Below are 14615 nucleotides of genomic sequence, written 5' to 3' on the forward strand. Positions count from 1 at the left end.
AGGCCTGGCGACATGTGGAATTAGCCATGCCCCCTAGCTATGCAAAGAAAGTTATAAAGAAAAGAGATTTTATATAAGAAAGAATGTTGTATGGTAAATTCTTGTCCTAGAGTAAAATGACTGGTTGCTTAAAAAGAGGGATTTTTAGGGCAAGTCTGAAAATGTAAGCATGAAGCAGATGATCTGTGTAAATTGTGAAAGGATTTATGAAAAGGAATTTATGCAAGAAATGTTGTAAAATTTAAAGGTTGTTAGGCCTCCTAAATGCTTCATAAAATGCCATTATGACTCTTACTGTATAACTTGCTTGTATTACAGCTAGATAAAGCCTGGGACACTTGGATTTAACTATGTCCTCTAGATATGCTGGAAAGAGTCAGACCTTCTGGTATCCTAGGCTCCCCACCTGGTACATAATTAAAATTTCTTACTAACCAAGTTTTCTACTGAAAGTAAAAGTTGCTGAGAGTTAACAGTGTAATATCTATTTGAGACTACTGAAAAAAACAGTTCTATGTGCAAGGAGTGTAAGGAAAGTAGAAGGTACTTTCAGTAAAAAATTATAAGAATATTTGAAAATGTGGATTTCTTGCCTAACTTAAAGGGTTAAAGGATTGTTTTAAGTTAGATAGAATAAAGCTGAAGGTTTAAGAAAGTTATGGAAGGTTTGTGAAAAATTAATTGTAAAATAGATTTTGTGAGTAAACATATTGGCCGAAGTTACAGGGATATCGTTCAGATTTTCTGCAAATTAAACATTGAAATAAAACCACAACAGGTTTTTCCTAGAGCAAACACCTAACAAAAATTTGTAAAGAGTTATAAAATGATTATGAGAATCTTACCTTATGGTCAAACATTAAAATTGGGTAGGTATGTCTATAAGGTTTTAAGAATTGAGTTTAACAAAATAATACAGGAAGCATTGTCAAATATGAAATAGTGTTTGGCTGTCTTTGGGCTATATTTGCATAAATATCCTATTGGTATAAGTTCTAAAAGAGTGGAAACTCCTATAATTCTCATATGACTTAGAGTATTTTATTAAAAATTATGATTGTTGCATAAAATTATTGTATGTCACAGAGGTAAACGAATTTCTTTGTCAATTGTGTTTTTGACTGTGGCTGTCCTAAGACCTTTTGTCATTCAAAAATAATTGTTGTCTTGTTTTAACCCTCTTTAAAAAGTGGTTTTTTAATCAACTATAGGACTTTGACAGGTACACTTAAATGCAAGTTTTTTGATAACTTTGGAGACTGTGACACCAGAATAGAGGTAAACACTTTCAGGGCACAGGGAAAACAGAACAGAAGTTAACTGCACGAACTAAACTAATAGAAGTCTAAAACAATCTTTTAACTTTTTACTTAGAAGGTTTCTGATCCTTTGTTTTGTTTTTCAGAGTCAAGGAAACTTTTATTTTGAGTTATTTACAGCTTTAGGCAATTGAGGAAAGTGTACTCCTTTGAACAAATTTGGAGCATATTTGTTTCTCTATATCTGATTTCTCCAGAATTTGGAAACTAGTTGTGAATATTCTTAATCTGTGGTAACATAGTTAATTGCATAAATGCAATAAGAATCTGTTTTCCTTTGTAACAGGACACAAATGGAAAAACTGGTTATTTACCAAAGCTTTGACTAGAATGGTGTATTTTCCTTTAAGTAATCAAATTTTATTTGTAAAGCCAGTGAAAGCCCCTTGGAAAAACTGGCCTCATACCTTATCTACACAGTCCATATACCAGGTTTCTGACCTGTGGTGAGTAAAGAATGTCACTTTCTAACAGGGCCAAGAGGCCCAAGTTATCTTGGAACCACAAGAAGAGAGGAATTTACTCAACTCATAGATATTTGAAGGTATAAACCCATGGCTCAGCTCTAAAAAGTCTTATCTAAAATTCCTTCTATGACACAGTTCCATCAAAGCCAATTTAAAAAGAGCTTATGTGAAAAAATATTATTCTTGCTGCTCTTTATACAAATAATCAAGCCAAGTATAAGAAAGAAAATAAGTCATACTATGATTTGTCTTTAGTAAAAATGAGAAACTGAAGAGCAAAAAATTATGTTTTGAGAACTATAGTATACCTGCTATTAGATTCTAGTCTCATTAGTTGTTTTTAGTTTTTTTTTTTTTTTCTGCAATTTAGACTGACTGCTTATTCCTGTGAATCAACACTACTCAGAATAAATAAAAGTGTTGGGTAATGTAAATATATGAGTCAATATTCTAATTCTGGGCACAGTGGAATCAGCTAGCACCCCATATTGGTTTGGTTCCAACAATTGCCCAGTTCACGGAAAGCCTTCCAATTTAGTTCACATGGGATAATTTTACTTATTTTGCTTTACTCTGTGGAATATATTGTTGTTGTACTTTTGTGTAGGAATGCAGGTTAAGCTTACTCAACATTTTCTTAAATTGAACACTTATTAATCTTTCCGATATTACCTTTTGTCAAAACTTGGAGTTATGAATGGCCCTCACCATACTGATGCTTTCTGACTGAGTTCCTCTCTACCCTGAATACAAGACACCCTAATAGGCAGGAATATGATCACCCTTACTCACCCTGAAGAAATTACAGAAGATGGTTCGTCATCCTTCTGCAACACTTAGAATTAAGGATTCTCTTATAAAAAGGAGGGGGAAAATGTCAAAGGAGTTTGAGCAAGAGGAACACCATCTTGGAATGCAGCCCAATAGGTTTCAGTCTTATTTTACCCACCATCAATCCTGAGCTGGATAAAATAAAGCTGAAACCTATTGGGCTGCATTTCAAGACAGTTAGGCATTCTAAGGCACAGGGTAAGAGAGGAGGTCAGCACAAGATACAGGTCATAAAGGCCTTGATGATAAAACAGTCTGCAGTAAAGAAGCCAGCTAAAACCACCAAAAGCAAGATGGTGATGAGAGTGATCTCCAGTTGTCCTCCCTGCTACACTCTTACCAGCACCATGACAGTTTACAAATGCCATGGCAATGTTAGGAAGTTACCCTACATGGTCTAAAAAGGGGAGGCATGAATAATCCATCCCTTGTTTAGCGTATAATGAAAAAATAACCATAAAAATAGGCAACCAGCAGCCTTTGGAGTTGCTCTGTCTATTGAGTAGACATTCTTTTATTCTTCTATGTTCTTAATAAAGTTGCTGTCACTTTACTCTATGGACTGACACTGAATTCTTTCTTGGGTGAGATCCAAGAACCCTCTCTTGGGGTCTGGATTGGAATCATTTTCCAGTAACACAGTCATTATTTTTAAAAAATATAGTCTATTATTGATTTTTTTTCCACAGCTGTGTAATTAATAACCCTTTTTGATCAATGACTTGGACTGTCAGTTTGCCTTTATTTGGCATAAAAAGTGGAAGTATATTATTTTTCCTATCATTGTATTGCTATAAATCTCATTTTCTCACATTTATCTCACCATTTGCTTCTTTTAGAATGAATTCCAAAGGATCTCACTGACTAGTCATCAAGAGTCTAATCAGGAAGATATTTTAGCCATCCAGTCTGTTCAGGGTCTCTAACCATAGAAACTGTCTCTATGCCACTAGCTTTGGTCCATATTTACACATTAATAATTTTCAATACATTAAGATGCTTATTTTTTCAGTATTCATTTGCTGACTCACTCACTGACCTGAAAATAACTGCTGTGTACATATATAGTACTTGGAAGCCACAGTGCTAGGTAATGGAGAAATAAGACCAATAGTGCTCCTGCTCCCATGCATTTGAAGGATAATAGTGAATACAGATGGGAAAAATAAAATTGCAATGAAGTGTGATGAATGCTCATGATGATTGATTTTATTTGTCAACTATTGTTCGGAAAACAAAGTCAAACTTCGTAAAATATTTGAAGAGATTTATTCTGATCCAAATAAATATCCAGATCATGAGTGACCATGGCCTGAGGCTCAGGCTTAAGAGGTATTGAGAACATGTGCCAAAGGTGGCTATGTTACAGTTTTATTTTATACATTTTAGGAGGATGTAAGACCTTAATGAATACATGTGAAGTACACATTTGTTAGGTTCTGAAAAGGACAACTAGAAATGAGGGTGGAGATGATGGGAGTGAGGGAGGGCTTACAGGTCATACATGGATTCAAAGATTTTCTGATTGGCAATTGATTTAAAGAGTTAAGTTATTAACTAAAGATCCAGAATCAATAGAAAGAAGAATCTGGGTTAAGATAAGTGGTTGTTGAGACCAGAGTTCCTATTATGTAGATGAAATGTCATAAGTGTCTGCCTTTAAAAGGTGCTAGACTCTCAGTTAATTTCATAGGGGTTGAGAAGGCCTGGAAGAAGAAAAATCTAGTTATGTTAATAGAGATTATTTACATATACAAAATTTTCCCCCACACAAAGAGAGCTTTTCAGGGACATTCAAAATATGTCAAAGAAATGTATTTTGGAATCAAATATTTTTATTTCCTTTGGAGTCTGCTCTCTGTCATATGATTCTATACTAGAGTCAATTTGGAATTTGGTATCTTATTGGTACAAAGATTCAGTTTTGTCAGTCTTAAGATCTCTGTTTTAATGTTAATGTTGGTCAGTTGTGCCTAAACGCCATAGGGCAGAGAGCATAATGAGACATGTTCGACATCACTTACTTTCATGGCCTGAGCTAGCTTTTCAGGTTTTTTGTCCCACTGAGCAAGAGGTGGTCTACGCAGTTGGTTGGAGAACACAGAAATTTTTTTGTTGTTTACACTACATTTAAAGATATCTAGGTAGCTGGTGAAAGAAATTGAAATATTATACTCCAAAATATATTTATTTGATATATTTTGAAATGACTGCAACTTGGCCAGAAAACAGAAGTGGCCTTGTAAAGTTGTCCTTTCTGGGGTAATTTTTTATCTATAAGAATCTCCATGCTCCCCCCACTTTCTATACCTTTCCGAGATCCAGGAGAAATTGAGAGTCTGACCTCTTTAAAAATCTGAAAAGAAACATTTATCACCTATTCTCTCTGAGGGCAACCTCATCTATATAACGAGGATGCTTTTGCTAACCAAGTTTCTTTCTTTCTCTCACTTTTAACTTATTATGGTCCTGAATCTGATTGACCAATATAACCTATTTCTGGCTTCTTTACTGTGGATTCAGAATGGTATTTCTATAACTCATTGGGAAGTTGGGTCTTCTTTCTGAAGGCTCCCATGTATACATATTAAATAAATAAGTATGCCTTTTTTCCTATTAATCAATCTACCTCATGTCAGTGATGTTTCAGTGAACCTTTCAGGGGCCAAGAGCCTGTGGTCCCAGCACTGGTAAAGCATTATTTCTGGATATGATGAGTGTTTCTGCAAGAGATTGGCACTTAAATAAGTGAACTGCACAAGGAAGGATGTCAAAAAATCTCATTGTGGAGGGCCAGCTAGAACAAAAAGGCAGAAAAAAGGCAAAATCTCCCTCTGTCTCTCTCTTTCTCTCTTTTATATATGGGACACCCTTTTCATTTTATCTTTAGATTTCAGAACTTCAGATTCTTCAACCTTTGGACTTCCAGACTTCCACCAGTAGCCCTCCAGGTTCTGTGGCCTTCATATTTGGGCTGAGCCTTGCTACTGTTTTCCTAGTTTTCCAGCTTGAAGACAGCATTTTGTAGGACTTTCCAATCTCTAAAATCTCAAGATAAGCCAACTCCCCTAATAAATCCCCTTTCATATATCTCTTTATATATCCTATTGGTTATGTTCCTCTGGAGAATCTTGACTAATATAAACCTATACTGGTGTAAATTCCTGATGAAATGAAGCACATGGGAAGTTTCCAAGGAGGGATGCCAAGGAAGACTTTCTGCGAAAAATAGTAGCTATAACACAAAAAATAAAGAGAAATTAACTAGGAAAAATAGGCTGGCATGAGTAGATAAAGATATATTCCAGTTATGGGAGTGATTGCTCACACCTATATTCTGAGTGCTTTGGAAGGCTGAGGTGGGAAGACTGCTTGAGACCAGGAGTTGGAGTCCATCCTCGGGAATACAGTAAGATCCAATTTATACAAAAAACTTTTAAAAAGTTAGCCAAGTACACTGGTGAGCACCTGCAGTAATAAACTACTTTAAAGGCTAAGGTGGGAGAATCGCTTGAGCCCAGGAATTCAAAGTTACAGTGAGCTATCACACCACTGCATTCTAGCCTAGGCCTCAGAGTGAGACTCTGTCTCTAAAAGAAATTAAAAAAATAAAATAAGAACATTCCAGGCAGAGGGATCAGGAAGAGTTTAGCCGAGTTGAGAAAGTGAAATTAATATGATATATCTTGAGAGAAAATAAGAGAAAAAGAGAAAAGAGAGAAAGAGAGAGGAGAGGAGAGAAGGGAGGAAAGAGGGAAGAGAAAGAAAGAAAGAAAGAAAGAAAAGAAAGAAAAGAAAGAAAGAAAAAGAAAGAAAGAAAGAAAGAAAGAAAGAAAGAGAGGGAGAGAGACTGGTTATGTTTATTATTTCCGTGTAGGGTAAGTTGGCAAGGAAGCTCTACAAGAAAAGTCTGGGGTAGTGAGCTAAAATAAAACCTAGGAGGACCTATTAACTCGTATTATTGATAGAGTGAATGCACCTTAAATTAGGAAAGTTCTTTGGTAAAGGACTATAGTTTTCTAGGCTGCTACAAGTTCTATACTCCAGTCATAGGAAAATAGTTGATGTAATATAAGCATGCATGATTTCCCATATTAGTGTTTCTTTCACCCTTCCTTTTCTGAATGCCTTACTTCACCTCTCTCTAAATGTCACATTCTAGTTTGATGTATCCATCATATGCCACTTCCCTCATTAAATCTTTCATTGAATTCATAGAGTAAGCACATTCTCTCTTTTCTCTAAATCTATATAACTGCTCAGTTTTTCCCCCTCTAATATAATACCTCAAACATCTCTTCTTGAGCTGTATGTATTTGTAAACTTATCTCCCCTTTCCATTAAACTGGCTTCTTTAGGGCATGTCTTATATATTTTAGAATCTCCTATATATGGTTATTTAAAATGAATTAAATAATTCTATTTACTTAGGAGGAGGAAAACATTAAAAATTGGAAAGTATAATTCTTCATAAGGCTTACATATCATAGCAAACTTTTATCTTCACAAAACTTGTAAGATTATTTAAAGTGGAGCAATTGAAAATTCACACTTTTTTTAACATTCACTCATTCATTTACTTTTACATTTATTTACATTCTTTTCTTACATTCATTTAATTCTCATTGTCAGTTTAGCTGATGCTACTGCAACTGTAATTTAGAATGTATTTTTTCAGTTGAAAGAGCATTATTTGCCACCAATTGAAGAACTGAAGGAAACATAGCTGGTGGGTAGATTAAATAAAAGGAGCTTAAATGAAAGTAATTATGTCTACTTTTAAGCAGCATTTCTTTCCAGTAAGTAAAGATTAGTCAAATATCTAAATGCATTTCTTTAATCTGAACATTCGCTTTGACATAAAATGCTTACTCAACAAATTTTGGACACATGAAAAATATCTTTTTCTTATTTAGATTAGAAAGAATTGATTATTCCTCATTGATTAGCAGAGGATCAAGTTCTGTTATTTTTTTTTTTTTTTTTGAGACGGAGTTTCGCTCTTGATACCCAGGCTGGAGCGCAATGGCGCGATCTCGGCTCACCGCAATCTCCGCCTCCTGGGTTCAGGCAATTCTCCTGCCTCAGCCTCCTGAGTAGCTGGGATTACAGGCACGCGCCACCGCAAACAACAACAACAATAACATGGAATTCTACTTTCTATATAACTAAAATTTATAACTACTCTTCTGGTAAACTCATACACTTCTGTTCTCAATGTGAATAGTACATTTGTTTCTGTTGAAGTTGAGAATTTCTTAGTGTAAAGATGAAGAGTCTAAGAGTACTAAATGTTCAATAATACCAAGGATTACAAAGGGCCAAAGAATTTCCAGTTATTATTTCTTTTTTCCTTTTTACTATCTATAATTATGCATTGTGCTATTTCAGTTTTGCAGATGAAAAACTGAAGCTAAAAGAATTGAGCCAAATTGCTCAAGGACATAGCTTGAAAAAGGCAAGGCTAGAACGTGCACTCATTATGACTTCAGTACCCAAGTTCTTTACCAATATATGCTGCAATATTAGGCTCATCAACTGCACACAGTAAGTAGTGGTGCTACTTTGTCTAAGCCTGCATTCTCCTTCAGAGCCTACACCTCCCTTTAAGTTGTTTTCACCTTCACTGTTCCAAAAAATGTAGACTTTGAAAACTTAAGAAATGACATTTTAAAAAAATCAAAATCTATTCAGATTTACATTAAACTTAAATTATTCTAACCTATTTAGTGCCTTTCTAGACTAGGTCTAATGTAAATAGCAAGTATGAAACCTAAAGAATAAGGGCAGATAATTCTGTGCAAAATAATATTAAGAATAAGCTTTTACTTTTTTATGACAAAATTTACAGCTTACATGCTCTAGGAATTTGAAAGAACCTTAAATGATTTGATTTAACTAACTATCCCTCAATTCTATTAACATGTTCTTGACAGATGATCTAAGAGTATCCAGGAAATTGACACCACTCAAAACTACCAATATTTACCTCTAGATTGTACAAAATTTCTGCTTCTTTTTGAGCACACACACATCTCCCTAAACTGTCAATTGATCTTAATTATATTATCCTGCAGCCAGAGCAAAACATTTCTATCTTTTTACTATGTGTCATTCTTTAAATATTTGGGAGGAACCTGGCTTGTTTTATTTTCCAGGGTAGACCTGCCTAATTCCTTCAACTATTTCTCTAAACAATGCTTTCAGAATGTCTTCATTGCCCTTAATGGGTTCAGTTGTGAATTTATTTCTCCTAAAATCCAGCAGCCAGAAATGAATAGGATGTTAAAGATATCATTTAGCCAGATGAATGGGACTCTCAATATCTTTTCTGGGAAATTTTTTTTCTGGTAAATTTTCCATTGAGTTATATTACTTTTCTATGCAGCTAAATTACACTTACTTGTAACTAAATATTTTAACCAATGTGTTAACTAAGATGCCCAATATATTTTCAATGTGTGTTATACACACAGCCATATCTTCTATCTTGGCTACTATGGCTGTTTGACCAGATGCAAGATGTCCACAAGGTAATTACTAGTCTGATGACATCATTTTAAATTCTGATTCTAATTATCTTTTATTTAAAGCACTGAATAGCTAAGGCAGAGACTTACCCATTTTGGTATATAACTTCAGATATCTATCCCAGCATTAATAACATCATTAAGTGGTCAGTTAATTAGTGAATTATTTTAAAGAAAAAAAGTTTGGGACAAAATTTTATTTTCAAAGGATTTTTAAAAAGGCTTAATTGAAACAGGAGAAACACTTAAAATGAAAAGTATTTTCTTAACACATACTATTAATAAAAATTGAATTTGTGTTTTAAAGTTATATGCAAAGCATAGGGTTTTTTTCAGAAAAATAATTTCACATTTTATCATTTACTCAATTGTCAATGTTATAAAATGTTATTTTCTCATAAAACATTTCAAAACTTTAAAAATAAATGATGTGTTTAAAACCCATGACCAAACCAATCAAACTATATTCATATTCCAGTTTTCTCTTGGTTTTAATCCATATACATGAATAATATAAGTGCATTTTTAAATATATATATTTTTAATTCTAGAATTATGTACCACAGGAAATTATATATCCTTAGAACATTGAGGATGTGAAGAAGCCTAGTAGAAATCAAAGCTTTGCCTAGCCAAATGATTTCAGTTCTCTGCAGTTGCAATTTTTAATTTAGTTCTTTATGTTCTCCCTATGGGCACTTTAGACTGGATACAGAAGCTAAAGCCTAGCCATCAGTACTTTAGCATCAGATTTACAAAGAAAAGCAAACATCAAACTTCTGTGCACTACACAGTAAATGTGCCAAGAGAAAAAACAATTCCCTCGTGTAGTCTGCACAAAGACTTTCTTCCTCAGTCCCATAGAGAGAAACACTTTCAAGGTCTTTTCAGTTCCCAAAGAGCTAGAGGATATTCACAACTATAAAAACTTTCCTCATTTTGTTTAATACAGGAAGAAGTTGCCACTAAGGGAAATGAACTGATTAAATAACTCAAATGTGAAAATGGATTTTTAGCACTTAAAAAGGTGAAGATAGGAGTGTACAGAAGTGATATGGGCATAATATACTTTAACTCAGCTTAGAAGGGACCTTTTTCTTGTTGTGATTATGGGTCTCTAAAATATTATACACTGAATAGTAAATAAACTCCCAAAGGAGAAAAGAAAACAGAGAGAGAAGACTGCTTTTCAACAGGAAGATTTTGAAGAATGATTACTGCTATAAAACATATCTGCACACTGTAAAGAATAAACTTCCTTATAATATCACATAGGTGTAAGTGACTTAATTTGCCAAAAACCTCAGTCTATAAATAAGGCACTGATTGAAGGTTTTTGTGTAAGTGACTTGCTTTTTATAAGAATTTAATATTTAGAGGTTAACCTCAGGCACTTAGACAAAAATGAAAAAAATAAATTTCCAATTATCGAAGTAATGTATCTATTTCCTGCAGGGTATTTTATACTTTACAATTTCATTCTAGCAATGGAGGTAATAAGGATGATATTGAATGTATACTATGCATGAAGCACTTTCTGTGTATTTTATCACTGATTCCTAATTAAAAGTATTAAAGATATAAATATTTCCATTTTGAATACAGGCTATTTGAAACAGGTTAGTTAACTTGACCAAAATAAAATAATTGATAAGCTTTTCAGTTGAAATTCTAATTCAGTTACATAAATATTAATTCTTTTTTTTCTCATTAAACTTTTTTAATGGGTCTCAAAATTCTGTGACAAATTTTTTATCAAGTTGTTGCAATTAAAAAGTACTGATTTTAAAAACTAATAACTTAAAACTGTCACACGCAAAAAAGAAAACCAAAGTGGTCCACAAAACATTCTCCTTTCCTTCTGAAGGTTTTACAATGCAGTGTTATCATTAACCAGTCTTTTACTACTAAACGTAAATGGCCAATTGAAACAAACAGTTCTGAGACTGTTCTTCTACCACTTATTAAGATTGAGGTGGCAGGTATTAGGGATAATATTCATTTAGTCTTCTGAGCTTTCTGGGCAGACTTGTTGGCCTTGCCAGCTCCAGCAGCCTTCCTGTCCACTGCTTTAATGACACCCACCGCAACTGTCTGTCTCATATCATGACCAGCAAAGTGACCCAGAGCTGGATAGTCTGAGAAGCTCTCAACACACATGGGCTTGCCAGGAACCATATCAATGATGGCAGCATCACCAGACTTCAAGAATTTGGGGCCATCTTCCAGCTTTTTACCAGAACAGTGATCAATCTTTTCCTTCAGCTCAGCAAACTTGTATGCAATGTGAGCCATGTAGCAATCCAGTACAGGGGCATAGCCAGCACTGATTTGGCCTCGATGGTTCAGGATAATCACCTAAGCAGTGAAGCAAGCTGCTTCCATTGGCAGGTTGTTCTTGCTGTCACCAGCAACGTTGCCACGACGAACATCCTTGACAGACACATTCTTGATATTGAAGCCCACATTGTCCCCAGGAAGAGCTTCACTCAAAGCTTCATGGTGCATTTAAACAGATTTCACTTCAGTTGTAACGCTGACTGGAGCAAAGGTGACCACCATACCAAATTTGAGAACACCAGTCTCCACTTGGCCAACAGGAACAGTACCAATACCACCAATTTCATAGACATCCTGGAGAGGCAGGCACAAGGGCTTGTCAGTTGGACAAGTTGGTGGTAGGCTGAAATCCAGAGCCTTAAGCAGAGTGGTTCCACTGGCATTGCCATCCTTACGGGTGACTTTCCAACCCTTGATCCAAGGCATGTTAGCACTTGACTCCAGCATGTTGTCACCATTCCAACCAGGAATTGGCACAAATGCTACTCTGGCATGGTTGTAGCCAATTTTCTTAATGTAAGTCCTGATTTCCTTAATGATTTCCTCATATCTTTTCTGGCTGTAGGGTAGCTCAGTCGAGTCCATTTTGTTAACACCAACAATTAGTTGTTTCACACCCAGTCTGTAAGCCAGAAGGGCATGTTCTTGGGTCTACCCATTCTTGGAGATACTAGCTTCAAATTCACCAACACCAGCAGCACAATCAGGACAGCACAGTCAGCCTGAGATGTCCCTGTAATCATGTTTTTGATGAAGTCTCTGTGTCCTGGGGCATCAATGATAGTCACATAGTACTTGCTGGTCTCGAATTTCCACAAGGAGATATCAATGGTGATAAAGTGTTCATGCTTGGCTTTCAGTTTATCCAAGACCCAGGCATACTTGAAGGAGGGCTTTCCCATCTCAGCAGCCTCCTTCTCAAATTTTTCAATGGTTCTTTTGTCAATGCCACCACATTTGTAGATTAGATGGCCAGTAGTGGTGGACTTGCCCGAATCTACGTGTCCAATGACGACAATGTTGATATGAATCTTTTCCTTTCCCATTTTGGCTCTTAGGGGTAGTTTTCATGACACGTGTGTTCTGGTGGCAAACCCGTTGTGAAAAAGTGATACTAATTCTTAAAACAATTCTGGTTTTGCTATATAAAATCTAAATACACATACATGCTTGGACACTTAAACTTACACACACACACACACACACAAACACAAACACACTATACTTAAAGACTGAAACAGGCTTGTGAACTTTGCAAAAACTTTCAGTGAAGGTTCAGAAAGGAAATATTTCAGGCTTTGCAGGATGTATGGGTTGTGTCCCAACTAGCCAATGTTGCCACTGTCCTTAAAAAGCAACCATGAATAATATGTAAGCAAATAAAATAATATTTTATTAATAAAAACAGGTTGCACTCAGATTTTGCCTCTGAGTGGTGGTTTGCCTATCTTGGCTTAAAATAATGCAAATTCTATAAGTTTATACTTTCTGCTATAATCACATAAAAATATTCAAAAATATTATCATAACAAGGAACAATTGTGTGATAGAGATTCAGTGTTAAAAAGCAAGACATAAAACAACAAGTTTAGAGGAGCAGAGTAACCAACTATCTAAACACTTCCTAGTATTATGCCTATGGATTATGTAGGTTTTAAGAAAGGGGCTGTTGGAGACTGAATTACTGAATAACAGGAACCAACAGATACCATGTACATAATGATTTTTTTTTTTTAAAGAGGTCAGGGACATGTGACCAATATACAGAAAGAAAATCTTAAAAACCTTTATGGTAAAATGCAGTTACCTAGAGTCAAAGGAACCAATACGTTTCAAAAAATAATTGTTTCATTCTATGGTGGGATTATAGGAGAAACTGCTAAATAACTATTTCAGTCATTAATATGTCTTCTCTCCCAGCTATAATGAAGCAGACATGATTGAATTTATACTGCCACCAGAAGAAATCTGTATTAGTTTATTTTCCTGCTGCTATGAAGAAATATCAGAGACTGGGTAATTTATAAAGGAAGGAGGTTTAATTGACTCACAGTTCCCCACGGCTGGGGATGCCTCAGGAAACTTAAAATCATGGTGGAAGGGACAGCAAGCACATCCTTCTTCACATGGTGACAGGAGAAAGAAGTGCCAAGAGAAAGGGGGAAGCTCCCTATAAAACCATCAGGTCTCATGAGAACTCACTCATTATCATGAGAACAGCATGGGAGAACAGCCTCTATGATTTAATCACCTCCCAAGAGGTCCCTCCCCCAACACACAGGGATTACAACTTGGATTACAATTCAAGATAAGATTCAGGTAGCAACACAGCCAAAATGTATTATTCTGCCCTAGCCCCTCCTAAATTTCATGTCCTCACAATTCAAAACACAATTGTGCTTTTCCCACAGTTCTCCAAAGTCTTAACTAATTTCAGCATTAACTCAAAAGTCCAAGTCTCATCTGAGGAAACACAAATCCTTTACTCCTATGAGCCTGTAAAATCAAAAGCAAGTTAATTACTTCCTAGATACAGTGGGGGTACAGGCAATGGGTAAATAAGAGCCATTCCAAAAGTGATAAATTGGTCAAAATGAAGGGGCTACAGGCCTCAAGCAAGTCCAAAATCCAATAGGGCAGTCATTAAACATTAAAGCTCCAAAATAATGTCCTTTGACTCCATGTCTCACATTCAGGTCAATGTAATGTAAGATGAGGGCTCCCATGGCTTGAGCAGCTCTGTTCCTGTGCCTTTGCAGGTACATCCTCCCTTGGTGGCTGCTTTCACCAGCTGGCATTGAGTGTCTGCAGAGTTTCCAGGAACACAGTGCAAGCTGTGGGTAGATCAACCATTCTAGGATCTGAAGGATGGTGGCCCTTTTCTCATAGCTCCACTAGGCAGAGCCCCAGTGGGAACTCTGTGTGGTAGCTCTGACCCCACATTTCCCTACTGCACAGCCCCAAAAGAGGTTCTCCATGAAACCTCCTCCCTGAAACAAATTTCTCCCTGGACATCCAGGCATTTCCATACATCCTTTGAAATCTAGGGGGAGTTTCCCAAAACTTAATTCTTATCTTCTGTGCACCTGTAGGCCCAACACCATGTGGAAGCTCAAGGCTTGCAGCTT

At 35.7% G+C, this 14615-nt stretch overlaps 1 pseudogene; it reads right to left on the bottom strand.

The window, feature by feature from the left end:
- Nucleotides 1-11145: 11145 nt before the first annotated feature.
- On the bottom strand, nt 11146-12638 carry LOC105720164 (putative elongation factor 1-alpha-like 3; annotated as a pseudogene).
- Between the last annotated feature and the right edge of the window lie 1977 nt (nt 12639-14615).

This window comes from Aotus nancymaae, unplaced genomic scaffold, assembly GCF_030222135.1.
Source record: "Aotus nancymaae isolate 86718 unplaced genomic scaffold, 86718_ANA_hifiasm-v0.15.2.pri h1tg000059l, whole genome shotgun sequence".
In the NCBI taxonomy this organism is placed as follows: domain Eukaryota; kingdom Metazoa; phylum Chordata; class Mammalia; order Primates; family Aotidae; genus Aotus; species Aotus nancymaae.